Genomic DNA, 25,290 nt, shown 5'->3' with positions numbered 1-25,290 from the left:
TTGACGAATCTTCACAAATGTTTCCAAAAAACGTGTGCCGTACTAGCTGTGCATAGAGAGTTTCAGGATGATCCATTAAGTGGGGGCCGAGAAAAAGGGGGGGGGTCAACAAAAGTGTGTTTCCCATGTTAATTCCAATAGGGATTTTGAACGCGACTACAGCATGAACCACTGGACGAATTTGCACCAAGTATGGCAGAAAGCTAGCTCTTGGTCCAGAAAGAGTGCTTTTTGCTATTTGGTATGAATCTGTTCAGCTTTAGAGATATTTAAAGAAATTCTAATTTGTATATCTAGAGACATGAAGACTCAGCAAACTCTCCCGATCTCGTGCCGAGAACTGATTGGCTAAAAACACTTCAACCAGGGAGTGTAGGCAGCCATCTAGGGACTCAGCTTCAACCGAGTCCCTAGATTTTTTTTTTCAAGGTAGGAATATCTTGACCCCTAGCTCTAGTGTAGAGGTCCCAGAGAAACCCCCTGGGGCAAAAAACATTTTTTTTCAAATTTTTACTGAAAATCACGGCTGAAGAACGACTCTGATGAAACTCCCCCCCACCCCCCCAAAAAAATGTGCGAGCTTCCATTCTTTTTTACATTATAGCTCTCAGGTGGGCCAGATACAGCAGGCATTAAACAACTATAATGGGGGGAGTGCATGGGGCCTCTTCCTAGGGCTGATGGAAGCCCCAGGGACCAACACCTCCCCGGGGCTTTTATTAAACAACGGAGGGGGGCAGCATGTACCTCTCTCGAAGGGCTCTTTGGCAACCACCTCCTCTGGGCTTTGTTTATAATAATGGAGGGGGGCTTTGCCATCCCCCTCCTGGCCTTTTAGAAGCCCTGGGAACCACCATGTCTCTGGGGCAATGAAAACTATTTGCGGGGCTGCATGGACACCCACTTCAACACAGGAGGGTGGTCATGCGGCTCCCTCTCGGAGCGATTAATTGCACTGTGGACAGCCACTTTCCCAGGGCCAGCTCCTGGTATGTCCCCTGGTGTGCATCCCTGTGACATAGCTGTTTGCTTGTGCTTGGCGGGAGCGGACAGCTCCCACCAAGCAGAAGCAAACACTCCATATCCAGTAGATGGAAGCTGTCAAAGTGCTCCCGCTTGCAGACATGCGGGCTGGGAAAAATATGAAAATATTACTCTTGCACACAGGGAGCTGCATTTCCCCCATCTCCCTTTGTGCAATAAGAATGCCGGCTCTCGCAGGAGGAGGGGAGCCGACTGGGACTGCAGGGGCCTTGAGGCTCCCCTGTGGTCCTCATCCTTTACCATGGGTGCGCTCCAGTGCACTCAGGAGACATGGCCAGGGGATGGGGCCCCCTGTGCCCAATATGGCCAAGGTAGGCCCCCTCCCCAATTGAATTGTGGCAGGCTCGGGGGGATGTGGTTCCCGGAGCTGAAATTGGCCAGTGGAGGGGGACCCACTCACACCTGCACATTTTCTGCTTGTTATCACTTCGCATGTACTTAAGAGAAACTATAATGGGGTGTGTGGCAAAGGAGGCCAAGATGGATGTTGTAGCTTGAGGCTGCTCCTGACCGCTTTCTGTAATCCGACTTTGTACTACCAGAGGAGTGCACCCGGGGACCAGCCACTCTCTCCTGTGATACTGCAGCTGCAGTATTGAAGACTAGAATTGTTGTGATTGAAGATTCAGAGGGACTGCAGACCACATGCAGCAGGCTTGGGTGTAACCTCGGGAGCTGCGGCAAACCGGCAGCCTGCGGACCTAAAGCCTGGGAGTGAGAGCCGACATGTTAGTATGAAACAGCTGTACAGCGGAGGTATGGAGGTCACTCCTTCGGGCCCCCGCCTTGACGGGTAAATCGGTGCCTTCCCTTGTGGCCCGATTGGCTCTGTGCTGCTGGTGGAGCCAGGGAGCTGTGATTGGGCTCCATGGTGCCACAGCTTTCGGCTTGGCCCCGAAGAGTGGTCTTGGACACTGCAACCTTATGGTGACTGATTTTGCATGCAACTGCTAAGAGGACTAGGGGGTAGCAACCGCTGAGAGAACTGGGGGCCGCTCTGATGAGATCGGTCCTTAACAGGTGAGTTGCTGCTCTCTCCCGTGGGAGAGAGTGTAGGCCTGGCTGGGCCCTCCCTGCTCCCCACTTGGGGGTTGATTCCTGGAAGCCCACAGAGCCCACACATGAGGCCCTCAAGAAACCTGGACTGTCCCTGGTGCATATCACTTTATATGCCCTGTGAGAGGATATGAAACCAAGCTCAGTTTGTGGGGTGCTGTGAGTATTACAGCTCGGGTATCCAGGAGAAAGAAGTTATTTCTTACTGCCGTGGCTTCAGATGCCCCCAGTGAAACATCCTGGGGCCCGACTTTGGTTCTGGGGCTTGGTGAACTATTGATTTGAAAAGTCGTTTCAGTCAGGAGGTCGGAAGCCTGGCGATTTCCCATGGTGTAGGGAGTCCTCTCTTGGTTTGATTCTGCCTGAGCCTCTTGGTTGGTGGTTGTACTTGGCCTTGACAACTCCATGTCTGTGCGAGGCCGGCCCCCCAATTTTTAGCCTTGCTATATTTGGTTCCTTGACTCTGGCAACTGGCTTGTTATGCCACTGCTCCATTTATGCTGGTGACCTGGCTGCTCGTGCTGCCATGAAGCAAGCAGGTCAGATGGGACATCTCTATACCTCATCCTTACTTCATCAGAAACTGCATACAGCATGCCTAGAGACCTGTGGTACCACTGACTGCTCATACTGCCTCTTGGTAAGTGAGCTGGGTGAGAGCTCCTTCTTCTCCATGGCCCTCTGGACTTTCCTCTTCCTACTTGCCATGGACAAAGATAAGGCCCCACCACCTGCCCCGGCCCAGACCAAAATGGACTCCTTCACTACAACTCCGATTGGGTGTAGGAGGCTCTATGTGTGGCAGACTCTTGAGGGAATGCCCAATCTGATCAGGCCACTATCCTTACAGCTGTTCAAGACTCGAAAACCCTGGAGAACATGGTTGGCAAAGTTCAGATGGGCATGGCGTTCCTTCGCCAAGATTTCTGCTATGTAGCTGCAAGAGTCCGTGATGCCTAGTGCTGGGTGTCCTCAGTAGAAGATGTGTCCACCCTGAAGTGGCAGGTGGACGGACTTTTGACCTTGATGGCTGCCCTGGAGAAGCGGACAGAAGACGCAGCGAACAGCTCTAGCCGCAGCAATCTGCAAAAAGTGGGCTTCCCGGAGGGTTTCGAGGTACCTGATGCAGCAAAGTTTATGGAGGATAGGTTTCACTCGTGGGTTCCGGACTTGGCCCTTTAACCTTGGTTTACGGTGGAATGGGCCCTTAGATCACTTGCTCAGTGCCCCTCTCCCGTTGGGTCTTGGTACAGGCCTTGATATCCTGGATCCTTAACTTTCGCGACAGAGACGTGATCATTACAGAGGCCCATGGGCATGCAGCCTGAACTGTGTTTTCAAGATGCACAATTTATATTATCTCCTGACTTTACAAAGATGTTCAGCAGCACTCTTGCTCCTTTACAGAAGTCAAGCAAAAGCTCTGGGTGTTAAAACTCAAGTATATACTCCGCTTCCTGGCAAAGATTAAAGTACTTTTGATCTACACGTTCTTCTTCTTTAACAACCTTGAGAGGGCTTGGGAGGGATGACGATAGAAGAGATCTACGCATCTCTCCAGAGCGGCTGGGACCCAGTGGAGGACCGCGCCGGGCTCCTGCCGGCCACTCGCTGAGGCCTCCGGGGAGGCAAACCCATTCCTTCAAGCCTCATGACCGTGCAGTTGGCCAGAGGTGTTCTTCAGGTTCTGAATCGAAGCCCCCTGTATCCAGAACAGTAAGGAATGATGGGCGATTGAATGAGGCTTCGCCACCGCACATGCCTGAGACAGAAATCTCTCAGACTTACCCTGTTTAGGCCTGCCTTCATGATTGAGAAACTGAACAAATCAGCACCTGTGCACTGCTGAGCTGATACTGATTTCACGTTGCTTCTTCATTGCACCAACCATGGCCTTCTCCAGCATAGTGTCCTTCTAGTAGTCGGTCTACTGAGCTTCCAGCACTCACTGTATGCTTCCATTTCTGTTTTTAATTTATTTTTGATTTGTTTTTTTAACATCCGGTGAGGTCCACTTTGTGAGACAGATGTTTTGGCAGTGGAATTTTGGGGATGGAGGAGTTGGAGGGAATAGGGGGAATTGTTGGCTGTTTGGGGTGGATGCTGTTTTACATTATATTTTTCATCAAATTTCTTTGCACCTACACCACACGTTACACGTGACTCACTCAGTCTTGCGCTTTCCCCTCTTCACTTCTCTGTGTATCTGCACCAAACCTAGTGCCCTCTCGGTGCCGTCTTAAATGTCCACCACAGACCCCCATGTCCTCCTTCAACTTGATGTCATGGAATGGGAATGGACTTCTGGAATGCAACAAATGCACTTCCGCAATGTGCTTTGCCAAACGTTTTCAACCAGCAGTTCTCATGCTTCAAGAAACTCACCTGTTGGGATCTTAATGTCCCTTTCCCTGGAATTATGGGTATGACAGTGCTCCATTCAGGGTTTAGTAGGGGATCACGGGTGTGGCTGTTCGTCACACGGGCTTCTCATTGAAAGTCTCTAATTCACACATTGACCCTCAAGGGCGTTACGGGGTGATGGAGGTCCTTCTTCAGGGCTGTCATTACAATCTCCTCTCAGTTTATTAATTTGAATTTGAATTTAAAATTATTTGTTCAGCGCACTTTTACCCAGCGGTTTCATGGCGCTATGTGTAATACAGTGGATGGCAGCACCTGGGAGAGGTTTAAGTGGTATAAGCTTTCGCGAATAGGAAGGTTTTAAGGTCCCTCCGGAACTGCAGGTAGGAGGGAGATGTTCGGAGGGCAACAGGGAGGGAGTTCCAAAAAGCTGGAGCAAGGACAGCGAGCTTTGCTCCACCCGCCCTCTGTTTTTTAAACCGAGGAGTAGTTAGGAGGGCCAAATGGGTGGAGCGAAGTTCTCTGCCTGGGAGATAAGGTTTTATAGCAGAGCATATGAACTCGGAGGCAGTACCCGACCTTGCCTGAAAAGTGAGGCAGCCAAGTTTAAAAAGGGCGCGCTCTTTCACCGGCAGCCAGTGCAGTGCTTTAAGTAATGGAGTGGCCCGATGGAATTTAGGTAGGCCATAAATCAGGCGAGCGGCCTGATTCTGCACCCGCTGCAGGTGGTGGATCGCATAGGCAGGGGCCCCATTATAGATTATGTTGCCATAATCAATACGGGACAGTACCATGGCCAGTGTGATTATTTTTAGAGCAGAGGGAAGAAAGAAACGAGAAACTTTCCTAATTACTCTAAGGGAGAAAAAACAAGAGGAAACCACTGACCTAACTTGTGAATGGACGGAGAGTTGAGGGTTTAGGAAGATTCCAAGGGTTTTAACTTTGGGTACCGGGAGTGGAGGGACACCAAGGGACGGGGGCCAAAAGGAAGGGGACCACGGACTGCAACCACCTCCGGTCAAGACCAGCTCGGTCTTGTCCGGGTTGAGTTTGAGGTGGTTGCAGTTCATCCAGTCCTGGATGAGCTTCATGATTGTCTGGACATTTTGAGCTGATGAAGGTGAATGGGAGAGGTTAAAAATTAGCTGGAGGTCATCGGCGTAATTAAACACCGTGACCTCCAACTGCTGTAACATAAAAATGAGGGGGTAAATGTATAAGTTGAACAAAAGAGGGGAAAGTGACGATCCTTGGGGGACCCCGCACTCTACCTTACGGGAGGTCGCGGCGAAACCAGCCAAGTGGACCGCTTGAGCTCTCTCAGCTAGGAAGGACTCGAGCCATGAGAAGGTCAAGCCCTCTATGCCCGCCGCCATGACACGGTTGAGGAGGATGGAGTGGTCCACCGTGTCAAAAGCGGCGGACAAATCCAGGAGTATCAGGGCTTGCGGGAGGTTGATGTCAATGCCTTCTCGCAGCGTGTCCATTACTGAGATCACCACCTTCTCTGTAGAGTGCAGGGGACGGAAACCGGCTTGACGAGGGGAGAGGCAATGATTTGCCTCTACATGAGTGCTCAGAGTGGTCGTGATATGAGTTTCAAGGATTTTTGATAGGTAGGGCAGAAGGGAAATGGGACGATAATTGGAGGGGGAAGATTGGTCGGCGTCAGGTTTTTTTATGATGGGAATGACAACCGTCGATTTGTGAAAACTGGGAACGGTACCGTGTTTGAGCGAGTCATTGAGAAGGGTCAAGGGCGGGTTTGGAGAAGCCAGGTAGATTTCCCTAAGGATATGAGCAGGGGCAAAGTCCAGGGGAGAACCTGATTTTACCCGACAGAGCAGCGGGGAGAGTGTAACATTGGTTAACAGCGGGAAGGTGGTCAGTTTAACAGCCGTTGGGGGGGGGGGGGGGGGGATTGACAAATGTAGGGGAGGGCAGGGCAATGTTGAGTTTGATATTAGCAACTTTGTCAATGAAAAAATCATTGAGCGAGTTGCAGAGAGTCTGGGAGGGGGGAATGGTGGCCGTGGTTCTGTTGGATGATTCCAGTTCGTGGACAGTAGAAAAAATTTCCCTTGAGTGGGACTCCGCTGCCAATATCCTGTTCGTATAGAACTCGGTTTTAGCCTCGAGAATGCCTTTTTTATAGGTCTGTAAAACAGACAGGTAGGTAGTCTTTAGCTCGGGACTATATGTTCTTCTCCAGGCTCGCTCGGCTCTCCTAGCAGCTAATTTCTTTACTTTTAAATCTGAGGTGAACCAGCGATTGGCTGCATGAGCCCGATTAACCTAATCATGTGTCCGCAAGGACATTCTCATCCTTGACTGCCCTGCTTGCAGGTTTGCCGATGGGTGTCTCTATCCTTGGCAGCGACTTTAATGAGGTACATAACCCTGACTTACCCATGGGCATGCCTTCCGTGCATGCCAACTCTCAACCTGGGTAGACGCATTGGCTATTTGTGACATCTAGAGAGTCTGACATCCTCAGGTCAGGTGTATACCCAGACTTTGGCTGCACATAAAACAGACTCTCGTATTGATCTCTTCCTGCTCTTGGCAATGGATGTGTGCCAGGTGGACTGTCTACCTGTCCTCCTGTGGGGAATATAGGCTCATGCTCGCCTTACCAGGACCTTTGGCGCAGCTGATCGGACCATGTGGCCTGTCTGGTGTCTCAATGCCTGATATCTCACGGATCGTCAATTTGAGGCCTTCTTGGCCCCTGAGATACCGGCATACTTTGAACTCAACCAGGGACTGGTCAAGTCACCGATCACCCTTTAGGAGGTCGGTAAGTCGGTGATCTGGGGCGTAGTGAAGGTATTTGTGTATAGGCGTGTACGGGATAAAGTGCCACAGATCAGAGCCCGCGAGGCGCAAGTTCATAACCTTGAGGCCGATCTAGACGCAAATGGTCGGACTCTGTCCCAGACTCCAAATATTTTCTGGACTTGTGTGACCTTCTATCAAGACCTTTATGCTTGCAGGCCTGCCCCGCAGGAGACTGACAATCCATTGATGCGTGACATTTCACTGCCTACTATTTCCTCCTTCCTCGCCCATGACTTTGAGAAGCCCATCATCGCAGTGGAGATTTCCTCTGCTTTATCTGACATGCTGGCCGGAAAGACACCCAGACCTGACGATCTCCTCAGCAAGTTTTTTTGATGGTTTTGCATTAAGTTGACACGGTTCCTGCTTAAACTATACGCAGAGGTGGCCAAGCGGACGCATCCCCCCCCCGTTTAACCTAGTTTCAATAGTTGTTATCCCCAAACCGGGACACCCTCCCCAGATATGCTCCATGCACAAGCTAATCTCCTTGATAAATAGCAAAATTAAGCTATATGCTTAAATTCTGGGCTACCTGTCCTGACCTGTCCTGCCATACTTGATTCACTGTGACCAGTGCAGCTTTATGCCCGGGTGCAGCATGCAACACTGCATCCGAAGGGTTCAGGTTTCACTATCTAGGCTGGGTGCCTCCCATCCCCCAGCGTTGCTTCTCCTTTTATAATTTGGGAAGGCATTCAACAGGGTGGATTGGTGCTTTCTTGACGCTATCCTTAAGTGCTCTGGCCTGGGAGACAACATGAGGTGCCTTATTGGTGCCTTATATCACCAGCCTCAGGTCAGGGCCATTTCATGTTGGAGTGTTTCCCTATTCGGCGAGGTATGCATCAGGGTTGTCCCCTCTATCAAATGTGAACACCTGGTACGGCTCAGCTGCTGCAACACTCAGTTTAGCAGGTGGTCGTGGAATAGAGGGCTGCAGGAGAGGATTGCTCTCTATGCAGACGACATTCTACTGTTCCGGGAAGAACCCCACATCTTGGGGCCCCGTTATCTCAAACTCCTGACCTTATTCGGTGAGGCCTCCGGCCTCCACATCCAATCTTTATTGCTTACGATCGAAGGCGAGGCACTTAATAGGAGCAATCTAATATCCTGGTGCAACACCTTTCCTTTAAATACCTGGGGTTTCATATATTCCTGACTTTACTCGACACCTCAATCTGACCCTGCTAGTGTCCTAAATGAAAAGCGATATCCAGAGGTGGTCGAGGTTTCCTCTGCATGTAATGGGCTGCATTGCCCTTTTCAAAATTATTCTCCCTCGATTTGTGTACATATTTCAGCATTTTCCACATCTGATCCCTCCTTTCTTTGGTAGGGCAGTCATTACCGACTAGCATTTCATAACGAGTGGCTGACTCCATATGATGGTGGATCTCCATTGTAATTATTTAACGTCTCAGTTGATTGTGGTTAATGACTGACTTAGAGGTGGGTGGGGCGATCCAACGTACAGAGGGGAACTATCCTTTTTGGGTTTTGACTCCATTTTGGACATGTTATATGGTGCTTCAATACCCAGCAGCCCGCTGGATGTCACTCGCGTAATGTATCTTTATTGGAGTTCCGTGTTGCGCTCTATGGGTTGGAGTGGTACAATGACAGGAATGACTTACCTGTGGCGGGGCACTGGCTTCATCACTTTGCTGGCCAGGAGGTCATTTATAAATAGGACATGATCTGTTACAAGCTCCTCTGGATGTCTGAGCAGGAAAGCATACTTTGCCCCTCCGTTACCTGCAGGATTTCTACAGGCTAAATTGAACACAATTTCATAAATACCTGCAGCTTAATCATGCACTCTTGGCTAACATTCCTCGGACATTGAAATACCCAAATTTAGTCTCCTGGAGGCCAAGCTGCTGAAGGGTCAAATCGGCCAAAGCACCATTTCCTAGGCTTATCAATCACTCATTGCGAAATCCCCACATGGTTTTCCCGAGCTCCGACTCTACAGGAAGGGTTAGGTGTGTGAGCTGGATGAAACTGATTGGACGGAGGCCAGGATGGCCCGCGCAGATCGGCTATTTCAACACACCTGTGGCGGATTCAATTCAATTATCTGCACATGACCTATCTGACCTCAAGCCACTTGCACTGGACTGACAGGATCCCCCATCTGGCTTACTTTTGTTGTTCCAGGGCCTCAACTGATTTCCATCATGTTGTCTGGGCATGCTCGGTAATCACCGTGTATTGACAGCGATTGTGCAGTGAACTCTTGGGGATCTAAGAACGGGGTCTTGATCTGACTCCTAAGGTGGCCCTGTTGGGCATGACTGATGAGGCGGGCGGCTCCCGAGCTAACTACATATTTGTAGGGGTCGCTACAGTGGTGGCTAAGAAGGACTTTGCTTGGAGATTAAATTACCGAATGCCCCGACAGTGGTGGAAAATCTATCTACATTGCCCGAGGATGCATGCGGAAGCATGTTAAGATATAGGGCAGGTAGTGAGTTTATTTTGGACTGGGGATATGAGTAGTTTATGGCTGTTTACATTGTGTGGGTGATGGGCAAATGTAACTGTACATGTACTGTATTGGTGGTTTCAAAACAGAAAAAAGTTGTAAAAAAGAGAAACAATGATTTGGAGGCAGGTTTTTCACTATATTTAACCCCTGAATGCAATAAATATCCATGCTCAGTAAGTATGTCAGATGTATCTGTATGCATAAGAATTTAAGCAAATAGATTTACCACTATATTTTTATCTAATCTATTATAGCACTACTCATCCGAATGTAGAAAGTCAGAGGGCTTTACCTCCAAAACATACATTGTACAGAGACAATACATCATACAAGTGTGTAAATCATTGTACAGCAAATGATATATAAACAATGAGAGTTATAAAGTGTTGAAGTCACACATCCTCCACATTGGTAGGAGTGCCTGGTTGGGAGAAACAAATTCAGGATTTAAGAGATAACACAGTGGTTGCGGTTGTCTGTACTAACATGAATTTAATACTACTCAATTTAATACTTTTAGCAACCTTAGAATAAGTCCAAATTGAGAAAAAATACTAAGGGTTTCCTTCTGATATTGGGCAGACCACCACAGACAAGCCGTCCGTGACAGTCCATCCGACATCTAGAATATCATCGGTTAGACCATCGGATTACAATCCCGGCAGTCTGAGCAATTTGGGCGGGGGTAATGATGGCCACCTCTGACAGGCTCAAAGAGCCTGTCAAGGCTATGGCCAGAGCCTAATCTCTACAATGGGGGTGGTGGCTGCAGAGTCACAGCTGTAGGGATTAGGATGTCCCTTTCCCCCTGTCTTTCGTTGGCAGTCCCACCACCATGTAAAGGCAGATGGAAAGGAACCTTGGGGGCCCCAAACAGGGCCCCTATTCCACATAGGTCACTGGAATGTGGCCTAGGGGAAATATGTGGTGCCCCCCCCAAAACTTCCAAGCACTGTGTGCCAGGCACCACTTGGTGCCTGGCACACGGTGCATGGGTATTTGAAAACTGCCCTATTCCACTGCGGCTTGTGCTGCGGCCCATTTTTGGGGCAATAAGCACCACCACAATGGAAACTAGCAGTTTTTTGCCCAAAAGCATGGCGGTCGAATTGTAATCGAGCAGGTGGGATCACGACATATAGTTGGTCGGACACCTGCCCGAGGCAATGGTGGTCGGACACTCCATTGGACCGCCATTGTAAAGAATACCTCAGATTCTAAACCCATGTCATGCAATTTGCATGCAGCTCTTTGAAACTAGTTAATAACTCACTGTACTATATTAGAAGGATTGCATCTCATGTACTGCAAATAACAAAGGGATCTTTGGGTCAAAAGCAGAAACCCATATGCCTAGCAATACATACCAATCTTTGATCTGCATGTTAAATAGTGTGTGCTGCAGCAGGTACATTAACTCTCTGTGCTTATTTATGAGTCAAAACTGTGACTTGGCAAAACGCACATCACTTCAGGAAATGGAGTAAACACAAGCGTTATTTCACTCTGTTATTATTAGCCCCAGAAATTTGCTCGGCACACAATGACCTCTGCAGCAAGTCCCTTAACCTTGTTAGATATTTTAAAATGTGGTCTCTTTGTAGCCATTTATGTGAGCAAGAACAGATATAGTGTCATATTTTCACTTGTGATCGAAGAGTTTTTAAAGAACAAATAAATAAGTTGACTTTCAGACTCTGTTTTTGATGGCCTCATCCCTCTTGACTCCTCCCGCTTCTGCTACCACAACTGGACCATCATTTTATGGGTTCGTAGAATTAATTATTTCCATTTCCAGCAGTCCAAAATGGTGGAGGGGATGGTTACCAGGGTGGCCAAAGGCCCAAGGTGAGAGAATGCAGGCCGGTGGATTTTGACATGGAAACACAAGTGATTAGGCAATCGAAACGATTGGGATTGTTGCAACAGATGAATACACAAAATGTCTCATGTATTTCCCAGTCATTCTATACACCTATTGCGCAGTGGTGGCTTGCGACCTTTAAAAGTGTTGGGGCATAATCTTTGGCTTGAATTCCAATGAGTGAATCCGACTGGTTGGGGGCTCACTCAGTCCAACTCAGACTCACTCCCTCTCATAGTCTCATTCCAACTCTAACTCACTCATGTAGTATCACTCAAAATCAGTTCGTTTATCTCAATCATTCTCACTCAGTCTCACTCACTCTAATTCAATTTCACTGACTCGCCTATCACTCAGTTTCAATCTGATTCCCTTTATCTCACTCAGCCTCACTTGTTTCCACTTAGTCTCATTCATTCCAACTCATCTGGCTTACTCATTCTCTGACTCGCTCATTCACTGACTCACTCAGTCTCACTCATTCTCATTCAATCTCACTCAGTCCCATTCATTGGACTCATTCTTAGCCAATTAATCTTACTCTGATTCATTCAATCTCACTGACTCACCTATTCTCAATAATGCCCACTCATTCCTACTCTGTATCACTCATTCTGACTCACTCAGACTGGGACTCACTCTTACAAACATTCACCCTCAAAGTAACACCCAATCATTTTCCCTCAATTACACTCAGACATTCTCCTTCACAGTAGCACTCACTGTCATTCTCTCTCACTGTCATTCTTCCTCACTCACTATCATTCATGCACTCTCATACTCACTCTTTCTATCACTCATTGTTACTGACTCCCTCCACTGATTCTCTCACTTTCACTTAAACACAACCCATATGCACATACTCTCTCTCACAGAAACATTCTTATCTACAAACACACACGTATACTGAAATGAAATCACACAACATTTAAAACCTTTAGGGCCAGATGCATCAAAGGGTTTTGCCTATTCTGTCTCTATAGGAAAATGTTTTCATGCATATGGCCCTTAGTTTTTCTATGTACCCTTGTTTGGAATCTTACTTCTTTCAGCTTCCTGTGCTGGGGCATGAAACTTAAACCTCAAACCTGTGCAGTCAAAGATTTGAGGTTTTAGTCTCTGCTCTTTCACCCCACCCTTTCCAAAATCTGTAACAAGTTGGGAAATGTTGGAGTGACACGCTGATTGGCATGTAGCCATAGGCACTGCAGGGCTCAAGTCTGCAGCATCCCGGTCTACCTTTAGCTGTGATGCTTACTTAGCACATTACAAATGGGTGAAGCACAGTGCGCGCTAGGGCCCCAATGCCTGGCACGGCATGTCTCCGGCCATGGTGATATCCCTCTCTAGGTTGGTGCAGGCTCCTTTGTGTGCCTGCGTCAGCTATGATAGAGACTGGTCTATTCCCGGGCCAAGTAGATGGGCATTTTAATTACACCCAGAGTGAATAATAAATTATTATTTACTCTTGGTATGATGCAAATGGCCCGGAAAACATTGGGGCATAGCCCATGAACATGTCAGGAGGCACCACTGCTATTGCGTATAAGTAATGCGAGAAATTGGGTTATTGGTTGAGGGGTTGTGAGCCCTTCTCAAGCAACAGACAAAATCTTCATAAGGGTGAACCTCAAAAGTCAGTAAATTAACCTGTGTGTAACCCTCTGATAGCATGGTACAAAAGTAGTTAAGCTTAGCTTAAGGGCAATGAATAAAGTATTTATGCAGTACTTACACAGAAATTACACAACACAGTGAAAACGCAAGACAAGAAGAGACAAAACTTCAGGATTTCTCCATATTATCCAGGAGGAGTTTAACTGATGCCAAACCAAGGGTCCAGGACATGGGAGTCATCTCTTTGGGATCAGGATCTCCTGCCAGCAGATGGCAGCAGGGCTCAGACAGGTCCAGGGCAGCAACTCCGCTAAGCAGTTGCAGGGATGCCTCTGGAGCTTGTTATGTCCTTGCCGCACTGAAGAGGAGGTCACTCAGTTGACCCCCCGAGTCACTTCAGGTAGCCTGGGATTAAGGAAGCAGGTCCAGTCTTCTGTCTCAGGCAGGAGGAAGGCATCTGGCAGCAGGGCAGACCTTCATACAAAGCATTCAAAGGCCAAGAGTGTAGTGAAGAGTTGGTCTGAGGGTCCAATATTTATACTTATGCCAGCTTTGAATTGGGAGAAATGTTGAGACTTCCCACCAATCTCATTCTAGAATTTCCTTCCTCCCCCTGCCCTTGTCCCAGGATGCCTGGGGTCACAAAAGGCTAGCATGAAGTTCTCTGTGTGTGTGCTGAGGCAGCACCTTTTGAAGCGCACCTGGGTAAGTGACCGCTCTTCCCCTCCCATCATGTCTGAATGTCCCATCATTTCAACATCCATTCCTTCTTTGTGAAACCATATGGAAGGAATACACAAGGGCCAACTGCCAACTACACCTAGTCATGTGACCGATGAAACAGACTGCAGGCACTAAATGGTCAAAAAAATGCCAACTTTCTATAACATGTATAGCACCAATGCACTTTACATTGACTTATTTTTGCCAGTACAGCGTTGTTGCACTGTTTGGGATCACTTTCTTGCTTGCAAATCGATTTAAATATAACACTATAATGATTTTTTTAATTAGAATTCAAATAAAACTGTCCAAATGAGAAAAGGAACCAATCTCCTGATGGTCTAAATTACTCTCTCCAAGGAAGTAGAGGTTCACACTTACCCCTTAAGGGACCATTGTTTGGCTTTATAACTAGATTACCTAGGTTCCAGGGTTACTGAGTTGCCCCTTTTCTTATACATACAAACTTTCTAAAAGCAGCATTTTCAGAATTGTGAACTTAAAACCTGACTTTGCCATTAAAGATGATTTTAAATCACAATTCTATTGAAACCAAACTTGACATTTCTACCTGTTTCCAATCAAACGATTAACACTTATGAAATGTACTTAAGTAAAACAAATGTATCCTATTGGAGAGGTAGGTCTTGCAGTAGTGAAAAATGTATTTAACATTTTTTCACTAATAGGACATGTATAACTTAAAAATACGCGTCCAACTTTTTTAATACAATGCATATTGCGATATGGGCTGTGAAGGGCCTAGCATAGGGGTGGCATATGTATTGAAATTGAGGTTTAGGCCCAGCAAAAGGTTTATTTCGCAGGTAGAAATGGCAGTGTAAAACTGCGAACAGGTAAAAATGGCAGACCGTAGACATGCTCCAGGTCCAGCAGTAGCACTTAATTTACAGGCACTGGGAACATGTAGTTGGTCTTTACTAAGAAGTTATAGGTAAACTAAATGTGTCAATTACCAATGGATATTAGATCGAGCACCGCATTATTTTAACGTAGTTTGATGAATGACTGCATGTGCTCCTGAGAATCACTCCAGGCCCAGGAGCGTAAGTATTCAATGATTGGGTTGCAACCCCACCGACGTGGGGTGTCTCTCTGGGCACAGGTAATATAATGCTGTAACTACAGCCAAACTGAAATAAACACTCTTCAGAGTTATTCTTCTGTGTTTCTTTTGTGTTCAAATATGTTCGTTTCACATATATTTTCAAGAATGTTTAAGGTGAAACCTCATGTTCCACAATGCATCATTTCTGCATAGTGGGTTATTTCAATTAAACCTTCTCCCTATGCATTTCGGCATTGAGCCTTCATCAGGGGAATGTCTGAAACAAACGAGAATAATGCCTTTTTAGACATGAGGGTTCTCCACCTAATGTGTGTCTACCACCTAAATGCTGCTTGCTTATTTATTGAAATGTAAAATTTTTCGAGGAAGAACCTACATTTCAATTGGGTGTAAGCCAAATGTATCATGTTTGCAGGTGAGCACACGCACTTTAGCTCTGGTTAGCAGTAGAAACTGTACAAAGCCCTAATGCCAACAAAAACGAATTCAACAAAACAGGAGGAATGAAGGCAAAAACTTTAGAGGAAAACCGCAGCAAAATATCAGGTCAAACAATTAGGCGTTATTGTCCATTACTCAAGGCATTCATGGCATTGTGCACTACAGAGAGCTTGAACCAATGTTAATTACCTGCCCAAAAATTAGAGGCTGTAGCAAAAGTCTCACTATGAGGGTAAGTCTAATTAAGAGTTGCAATCAAACAAGAGTATTTGGGAAAAGTGGTTTAGTAGCACCTGCTTACCCTTCTCTCTTCCTACATATGTACACAATGTGTAAATGTGTAAATGTATTTGAGCTTATATAGCGCACAGCTACCCACAAAGGGTTTCCCGGCGCTTGCTTAGGGAACCCGTCCTGGTATTCCCCTGTGAGATAACCCCGGCAGGGTATCCACAAGGTGAAAGCCAGGCATCCCGCCACGAGGGGCCGTTGTGGAGATTAAGCAAGCTATTGCCCAGAGTCGCAGAGTGTGAACCCGTGAGTTGAGAAGGCACCGGAGCGAGAATTATCGAGTCCGTGGAATTTTTGAGCCCAAGACCCGCCGAGGCGGGGAATTGAACCCTGGTCCAGGGCCGATCTCAGCTTCCGGGTCTGCCGCCTCTAACCCCTGAGCCACACTTCTCCACACATGCCAAACATGCCAAATATAAATGTTTGCTTTGTTTCAAATTCTTAATGGGCCTACAACGCAGGTCAACAACAGTAGCTAGTGCTAGTATTTTTAAGACTTCTGATTGATTGAACTAATCTCAATAATACATGTTGATTTCTTCTTTTTATGATGAAGTTTTGTATGCTTGGTTGAAACAGTTGTATGTTATATTCAATTAATTCGCAGAAAAACGTGGTGCCCTACAGAACTATGCATAATTTCTAATTTCATTTAACTTCTATCCAATGCCATTAATAAAACTGATTAGATTATTCATCCTTGATTTCCATATTACGCATACATTACACAGAAGAGCTCATTTGAATACCATTTGAGTTATTGCCATTAGCGTCTGTAACACTCAAAGCTGGGGCTCAGATGTACTATGCATTTGCACAGGAGCTCCCGCAATGTGGCACAGATTCCAGTGCCTGTCAACCTTACCATGCAAAATATATACGGTGCACTGGAAGATTGAAGGATAAGTAAGCAAAAAATAGTTTTACATCAAGTAATCCCAAACTTGTGATAATGAATGCAAAGGAACAGTCACAGGGCGGCTTTCACAACAGCCAGATATACAAAAAAATCCCAACCTGGCTTTGTATTAAAACCTACTGCAAATGAAACCTGGTAACTGAAAAGTGGAATATGGCCTACTATTCTCATGTGCAAAGTGAAATCTCTGCCAAATCGCACACTTTACATACCTTGCCCTTATTATGGGTTGTCATCTCACAGAAATGTTTGCTGGAAGGTATACCTTGAATACATAAATCAAGCAAGGGCCGCTATCTCGCCTTTGCACAGTGGTGCAATCCTCAGCATCACACTAAAGTGCAATGTGTTTGCACTAGCACAGCTGAAGACATCACTGGCACAAGCGCAGTGCTTTAGTGTTTGTTTACTCTTTATGTAACTGTGCTGCAATTTTCAGACAATGCTGCGATACATGACTTTTGGAAATTTTGGACCTCCATATTTTTAAGTAGCTATTCTTGAAAGCTACTACAACAAAATACCTGTTATAAGTTTGAACTAACTTTCCATCACACGTGTTATAACAGAGCCTCATCATTTTTTTGAATGTCATAGAAGGGCACCCTGGCCCTGATCAGTCCCAATAATAAAGTCACTTGTTTAGGTTGTCTTATTGTTCTTAACGCAATGCTAAATTTGAGCCGGTCATTTCCGGGACTGTGCATTGGCACCTAATTGTCAACACCAGCTCTTATAGGTCTGCCACATGGTGGTGCTCTTTGCTTTAGAGATGAGCACAACAACAGTTGTGTACTATTTCAATGTACAAAAAAAATTACTAATGCCTACCGCCCATATCATTCTTATAGTTCTAGGTTCCTGAAATAGTCCGATTCATCCTACTTGTAGGGGTTTGATGGTTAGTAGGTGTGTTTGGTACTTTCATTGGCACCAGTTTAAGGTGAAATGGGTAGCCAAGCAGCAGTGCTCTCCTGACAAAGGCCCTGGCACTTATTTTTATTTTTTTACAGATTAAGTACTGCATTAGTGCATTTGTCTGGTGCCTTCTATAGCTTCCTAATTATGCGCTGCATTTAGTTGAAGGGCTCAGAATATAATCGCTTGTCTGATCAATGAAGGCAATTAATAAAAGTTCTGCACTCCACGACACCTAATTGATCCAATGAGATAAAATCAAGGGCCAATATTGGTTGGACACTTTCATAAATAAAATTGCAATAGAGGTCTTGATGAGGCAGAAAACTGCCACCTTTTGAGAATAACTAAATGATATCTTCCTGTTAAAATTATTGCAAATTTATCCTATGTGGATATTTAGAACATCTGCTTGGGGACCGCAAGTTATAGGCGAGGAACACTATTGATGAGACAGATCCCTTGTGTCTGACTCAGACTGCACGCTGATTGATTCCTTTATCAGCTGAAAGAAGGGGTTTTAAAGTTAGGCAGGCGGGCTGCTAAACTGTTATTAAGCGGAAGCCCTGCCTCACTGACGGCCGCCCGCCATTTTGTTTTTACTGATAGTCGACACAGTTGGAACATTTTCACACCATGCCAGTCTGGCGAAAGTTTCTTCCAACAGTAGATCCAGCTGATGCTTCACAGGGGGAAACATGACTGCTGCCCCCGTCTAAATGAGGTATGTATGGTAACTCTTGGTGTTGCGAGAGCATGCATTAAAATTTATGATACATATCCTGCTCTGGCAGCTATGAAAAATGACTGAGGGTAATCCTTTCTCAAAACAGAAAAATTAGTGTGAATAGGCTATTATTCGATATTCACTTACCGTTGCCCCTCCCGTGCACGGACAGCTAAGCAACTCAATGGAATGAGTGACAGAGTAAACGTAATTTACGTGAGTCTACGTGTACGCGCGCGCACACGTGCGTGAGCGTCGTGACTGTACGTATACGTATGCTTGAGTGACTGACTGGGTAGACAGAGAGGTGATTTTTTATCAGCAAAAAAGAACCTGGATAGGGGTTTTTAAACTCTAACGTGTCACCTTATCAGACAGCGGTCTCACCTCTTGCGCTGTCATCAGTTTCCAAAAAATCCGAAATACACAATGGAAAATATAAAACTGGAGTTTAGCATAGATTTTGCCAACACGCCCCTCTCTTTGAAGAGTTTCTGAGTATTGCAGCGTGCGATGAAGTTATTAGATACATTAGATCCATTAGTCTGACTAAAATGTGAGCTCAGACTGGACAGCAGCATCGAGAGCAAGAGGCGCTCAGCCGGTGTCTGCCTTATTGATATTCAGAGTTCATTCTAATGCAGTTTCTTCCTGTTCAGTATCAGTTTATACTCTGCGTTACACGATCACTGACCCTGATAACTGTATAAATCCCAGTTTTTGGCAATCCAAGCAGCTCCCACTTTGCTTCCGTTTGAGACACGAGTATGTATATTAGGAAGGTAAAACAAATTGACCTTTAAATATTTGTCCTATATTTGGCTACTAAAACGTGGGACTCGATCTCTGCGCGGCATTTGCTGCAGTGGTGGACAGGGCTTTGCTTTTCTCCTGTTCATTTTCTCTTTTAGAGAGATGGCGTTTGAACATTTTTACAGGATGCAAAATTCAGCTGCAAATACTTATGCCTACGTGTGACTGGAAGAGCTAGCGCCAAGAATACGTAAACAGCCAGTGTTTTGTGATCTGGCAGCAATGCGACCAGAACGAACGCAAGGCAAGTTTGTGTAAGCAGAAAGATCGAGTGAATTAACAAACAGAATTATGTAGCACCCTTAAAATGCATTGTCGTATGTACATTGTGGCCTGTGCAAAGCAATCCGCGTACATTTCATTCTGTGCATGGCGCTTCTTTGCAAACTTCCAAATGTAATAAATATGTTTTTTACCCACCCGTGTGGGCACATCTGGGGGAGGATACGTTTTTAAATAGTGTTGAGAGTATCTTCTTTTTGATCTCATAATAACCTAAGTTTGAAGTCTGGATATCTATAAGTCTCTTTAAATGACAACACCCTAAAACGCTAGATGTATTTCATAGCACATTAAGAAGATAAGTGCATGACATTAGCTGAGTTCTGAGCAAGGCCGAGCGCTAAAGTAGCACGCGCCGCGATTATGGCAGTCGCACCGGTCCCCGGGAGCAGGGGAGGGGGTCGCTGCACCAGCTGATGACGCAGCACTCCCTAGTCCCCTGAATTACCAATGGGGGACGTCGTCAGAGCATGAACCGGACACACGCGCAGCTGACGTTGGGGCAGGCCTGCCATGTGCTCCCCCCTTTAACACCTTAAGTGCTGCCGTCGGCCAACGGTCGACGCGAGCACTACCTTGCCAGTGCTGTGCACGACCGTTGGCCGACGGGCCAGCATTCGTTCGTCGAACGTTCAGCACTGGGCGCTGAACGTTCGACACTCTTAAGGTGTTAAAAGGGGGTGTGGGGAGCAGAACAGTCTCTTGTTCTTTTCGCTCTCCCCCCCACAAGAAGGGCACCCGGGCCACCAGTTGGCTGTAACTAGGGGCGGAGGAAAACACAAGTCAGGGCACACAATGAAGTAATTTGTTTGTATTCATAAATGTTTACAGTGAGAAAGTAAGCGCTTCATCAGTGATATCATTGAACAAACCTGCTACCTGTCTGCCCGCGCTCATCCCCAGGGGCGCACACACGCCCCTGCAGCGCGGCAGGGGTGCACCCACGCCCATGCAGCGCAGGGGGGACTCCTATCCCTTCAGTATCCCCTCAACCCTTCAGGGAGGCCTCATTCAGGCCAAAGTTATTCAATTCCCTAATTACATTTTGCATGGGGCCTCATCCTTTTGCATTACACCACCGCTCCTCCCCCTCCTAAATCATGACAGTAATATCCATATTCCTTTGCAGACTCTGTTGCTGCTCCCCACTGAGCCTATCAGGACATACATTACTTTGATTTGGATACTTTGATTTTGTTCCATGGCTTTTCAGCATGAAGACCCCATAAAAACTGGAAAGTAAGATTTATTCACAGCAAGCTTAGGAACTTTGGACGTTCCCAAAAGACCCATTAGTGGAATGATCATGATTATTATTATTTCTCATGAAAACCATATGAATTGTGATGATGAAGTGGGTCGTCTTAAAGCTGATGTTTGCTTTTTATGATTCGCGCTGCTTTGTGGATTTCCAAGATGGCGCGCAAGTTCCTATGCAAAATGAATTGAAGAGAAATCCTATGTTTGTTACCATTGTAACCTGTATTAATTGACGGTCGGAATGACGCTTCGGTAAACATAGAGAAAGGTTACGACCGAAACGCGTCTGTTTGTTTGCTGTGAATAAATCTATTCAAAACTGCCCCCGTGAGTGCTTTTTCCCGTGGATTAGAGTCTACATTGGGGGAATGGAGCTGTAATGGATATGCGAGTGCACCCTCCCATTGAGAGCACCCGCCTGGGAGTGCCGCGCATTGGTGTTCCGTGAGTTGTAATTGAATTCAGCGTGGCACCGTTCTGAATCTGTAAGATGATATTGGGGGACCATCGGTGACGGAGAAGTACGGAGAGCCGAAGTATCCATCACGACGGCGAGTCCCGGTAAGACGCCGGCTGGCGGACTTACATATTTACCAGATTGACAGCTGATTCAGAATAAAGCGAGGGGGCAAGGACACGATTTGTGGTCTACACACAGCGAAAAGGAATTGGTCATACAGCATGTTTTGCGAAACGGAACGACATGAAGCGGCCAGCAACATGTTTAAAGGCAGGGACAAAAGAGGGGCCACTCAACGATCCGGAGGAGGGCCAAGTGGTAACAGCATAACTACCAAATGTAATGCGCTCAAACGGCTGTACGAGCAAGAAGTGAGAAAGTGGTGGAAAGGGACCTCATTACAGAACTATATTGATGCTAATAGGGTTCCGAGAGGCCTCTGAATTTATACTGTGCCAGCCTACGAATCACCGGATCCACTGCTTTTAGATGCGTGGGCGGAACACACAGCAGCAGCCTGTCAAGGGAATCTGCGCTTACTGGTAAAATTTGCGTGGAGTGATCGTGAGAAGGCACTCCAGGATATTAAGCAGTTGGAGGATGAATTGTCTAAAGAGGAGGATCAGACTAGAATCGCCGATTTCAGAGAACAAATGAAAAAATACCTAAAAGCTGATGAAGAGAAAATCAAAATTCGTAAACAAAGTAAGTTTGACAGGGACAAAGAGGATTATGCCCTAGGGAGGATCCTCACTTTCGCCCAAAAATACGACGCACCACGGGATGAACTGTTGAATAAGAAGAAATCGATGACAACGCAAGTGGGAGCGACGGAGACGCCGGTGACGTCAGAATCGGAGGTCACAGAGAACTAATCCTCCGAGGATGATATGAGAGGGCGATTGAGGTCAAGACGTATCATTACTACTTTTCGCAAGGAATTCAAACCGATTCGCCAGTCGTGGCAGAGCGGGGGGCAGGCAAGCCACCCGAGAAGGTAGGAAGAGGAAAACCAGGAGGGGCAGAGGGGCCGCAAGAACAAATACCTCGCCACCTGCCACAAGGAGCAAGAGAGGATACCACAAGAGGAAATAATGATGGGGGATAACCTGACCATCATTAACCTAACCAACAAACAACTAAACTAAACTGAGGAGTCAGTACTGAAGTTGGGATTCAATTTCTGCCCACAACGAGATTTAGAGTTTACGCAAACCCGTATTGACCTGTACAAATTTACTCGCAAATTAAAACTTCATAAGTTTTTTAAGACAAAAGTGCAGTCTACAACACAAAGGAAGAAACGCGTCAGAATGATTGAAACGGATGTTTTGATAGGCAAAGACTTTAATGCGAATATGGTACTTGAAGATCTGCACCATGGGGATCAGGAAATGAGTTTGACTTCTATTAGTAGGTCACAACAGTTGGCAGTGACTGGCATAGAACAAGAAGGTGGCTTAACGCCTTTTAAGCCTATTTCCACATTTAATCCCCAATTAACCAAAGATGCCATAGATGTCTTCTCAGAGGCTGTGATAAGGGATTTGACACGATTCAGAAGTAAACAAAAATTCACCAAATCTGGGACTAATAATTTCTCTAAAGAACAACATCTGGCACTTGTGAGCTTGAGCCAAGAAAAGGAGATTATTTATAAACCCGCAGATAAAGGCGGTAACATTGTGCTTCCAAACCGGGAGAACTATAATCAAGAAGCACTACGCCAATTGACCAGAATGGACACGTACCTGCCTATCACCAACATGGAATATCAATCGATTATTATTGAATATCACTCGGTTATAATGAAATGGCATAACTTGGGTCTGTTGGAAATGGATGAATTTATGTTTCTCAGGCGCCTGAATCCTACCATCCCTACGTTCTATCACCTGCCTAAGAATCAGGAAGCACCGCCAGGGAGACCGATCGTGGCATCTCAAGGAAGTCTAACAGAGCATCTGTCTATTTATGTGGACTACTTTTTTTTACCTTTTTTCAAACTTTGAAATCATACATTCGGGACACTACCGATTTTCTGGAGAAACTTATGTCATTGGAATGGAAAGAGGGCTATACCATGATGGTATTGGACATCACAAGCCTCTACACATCTATAAAACATGTGGATGGTTCAGAGGCAATGAAATATTTCCTGAATCAAAGACCTTTGAAACATTCACAGCACAGCATCATGGTGCTGGAGTTTGCACTGTTTTGCTTGTCTAACAATATTTTTCTTTTCCAGTCACAGCTGTATAGACAGATGTCGGGCACAGCAATGGGCACCTGCTTCTCCCCCAGCTACGCGAACTTGTTCGTAGGCTGGTGGGAGGAGCAGGTGGCCTGGGGAGCATGTAATGCCACCTGGACGAACATGGTGATAAGTTGGCATTGTTTCATTGAAGATGTATTTATTGTCTGGAACGGCACCCCTGATACAGCCAAAGAGTACATAGAAGTGCTCAATAAGAACAATGTGAATCTGGAATTTTCAGGAGAGGTCAGTGAGACATCTGTTAACTATTTGGATGTGAATATCTATATTGATTCTGGCCAACTGAAAAGTAGACTATTCCACAAATCCTCTGCGGGAAATAGTGTTTTTGAAGCCACAAGCAGTCATCCTTTCAATCTTGTGAGGAGTATCACCTATGGGGAACTCCTTAGAATAAAACGCAATTGCACAGATGACAGGGAGTTTCAGAGTGCTGCCAAACAGAGCATTGAACGTTTCAGGGTCAGACGGTACAGCCCTGAAATTTTGAGTAAGGCTTATGAGAGGGCCAATTCCATCAAGAGGAAGGATTTATTTAAGAAAAAGGAGAAGCAATCCTTCACTGCTGCTGGAGGGCGGTTTTGCCTTATCACCACATACTCCAAAAACGCTCCCTTACTCAAAAAGATCCTGAAGAAAAGCTGGCATATTCTCCGCACGGATGATGTGTTGTGTAATGATCTTCCGTCTAACCCTTTGATTACATTTAGAAATGCGCGATCAATAAAAATGAGCTAGTGTGCAGCTATATGACGGACATTCCCAAATCTGCTTTCGGCCCACTGCAAGGGTTTTTCCCATGTGGGAAATGCAAGGCCGGTAAGTTCAGTAAAAGGGTCTTGGCCTATGATATACCGAAAGTAGGAGTCCATAAGAAGATCAAGAAATTTTTGACTTGCATGACGCAGTATACTGTCTATTGCCTTACCTGTCCTTGCGGTCTACGTTATATCGGTAGCACTGTGAATCCTTTGAAAATTAGGATTCTTGAACACATGCGTGCCATTGCCAAAGTTGACGAGGCGTACCCTGTGGAGCACCATTTCGATAGAGTCCATCATCGGAATAGAGATCTTCTCAGTTACTTTGGCCTGGATCATGTCCCGCTCAATCCTAGAGGGGGAGACCGCTTGACACAATTACGTAGACTTGAATCGAGGTACATTATCGATATGCAGACTAAAGTACCGATGGGCCTTAATATGTATGAAGAGTTATCGGTCCATCTTGGGGAAATGATATCTATATTTAATATGAGAATGTACTGCCATGATTTATTTTTCTGATTTTTTCTGATTATGAACTTCTGGCCTTGGGGGTCTTTTTAACTGTTTTCCTCTTGACGATTTATCCCCCACAGGTCCCTGCATCCATTAAGTATGTTGTTATTATGCAATGTTGGTATTTTGCAATTTTGTTTGCTTTTTGCAATTTTATGATTTATTGCATTGTTGCTGGTCAACTTCACAGACTGTCGTTTTCTAGAATGTATATTAGCCCATTCAGGGCTTTATGACTTTTGCAAGCTTAGGAACTTTGGATGTTCCCAAAAGACCCATTAGTGGGATGATCATGATTATTATTCTTTCTCATGAAAACTATATGAATTGTGATGATGAAGTGGGTCGTCTTAAAGCTGATGTTTGCTTTTTATGATTCGCACTGCTTTGTGGATTTCCAAGATGGCGCGGAAGTTCCTATGCAAACTGAATTGAGGAGAAGTCCTATGTTTGTTACCATTGCAACCTGTATTAATTGACGGTCTGAATGACGCTTCTGATTCTAAAACAATTTAGGAC

At 45.9% G+C, this 25,290-nt stretch overlaps 1 protein-coding gene across 2 annotated transcripts in view; it reads left to right on the top strand.

Moving 5' to 3' along the window:
* Positions 1-25,290, top strand: part of CTNNA2 (catenin alpha 2) — a 1,094,935-nt gene that overhangs the window by 321,627 nt on the left and 748,018 nt on the right. The gene's annotated exons all lie outside the window — the stretch shown is intronic.

Source organism: Lissotriton vulgaris, chromosome 3_2 (assembly GCF_964263255.1).
Source record: "Lissotriton vulgaris chromosome 3_2, aLisVul1.2, whole genome shotgun sequence".
Classification (NCBI taxonomy): Eukaryota; Metazoa; Chordata; class Amphibia; order Caudata; family Salamandridae; genus Lissotriton; species Lissotriton vulgaris.
Note: the sequence above shows the minus strand (reverse complement) of the source record. Positions and strands in the feature narration are given on the sequence as shown.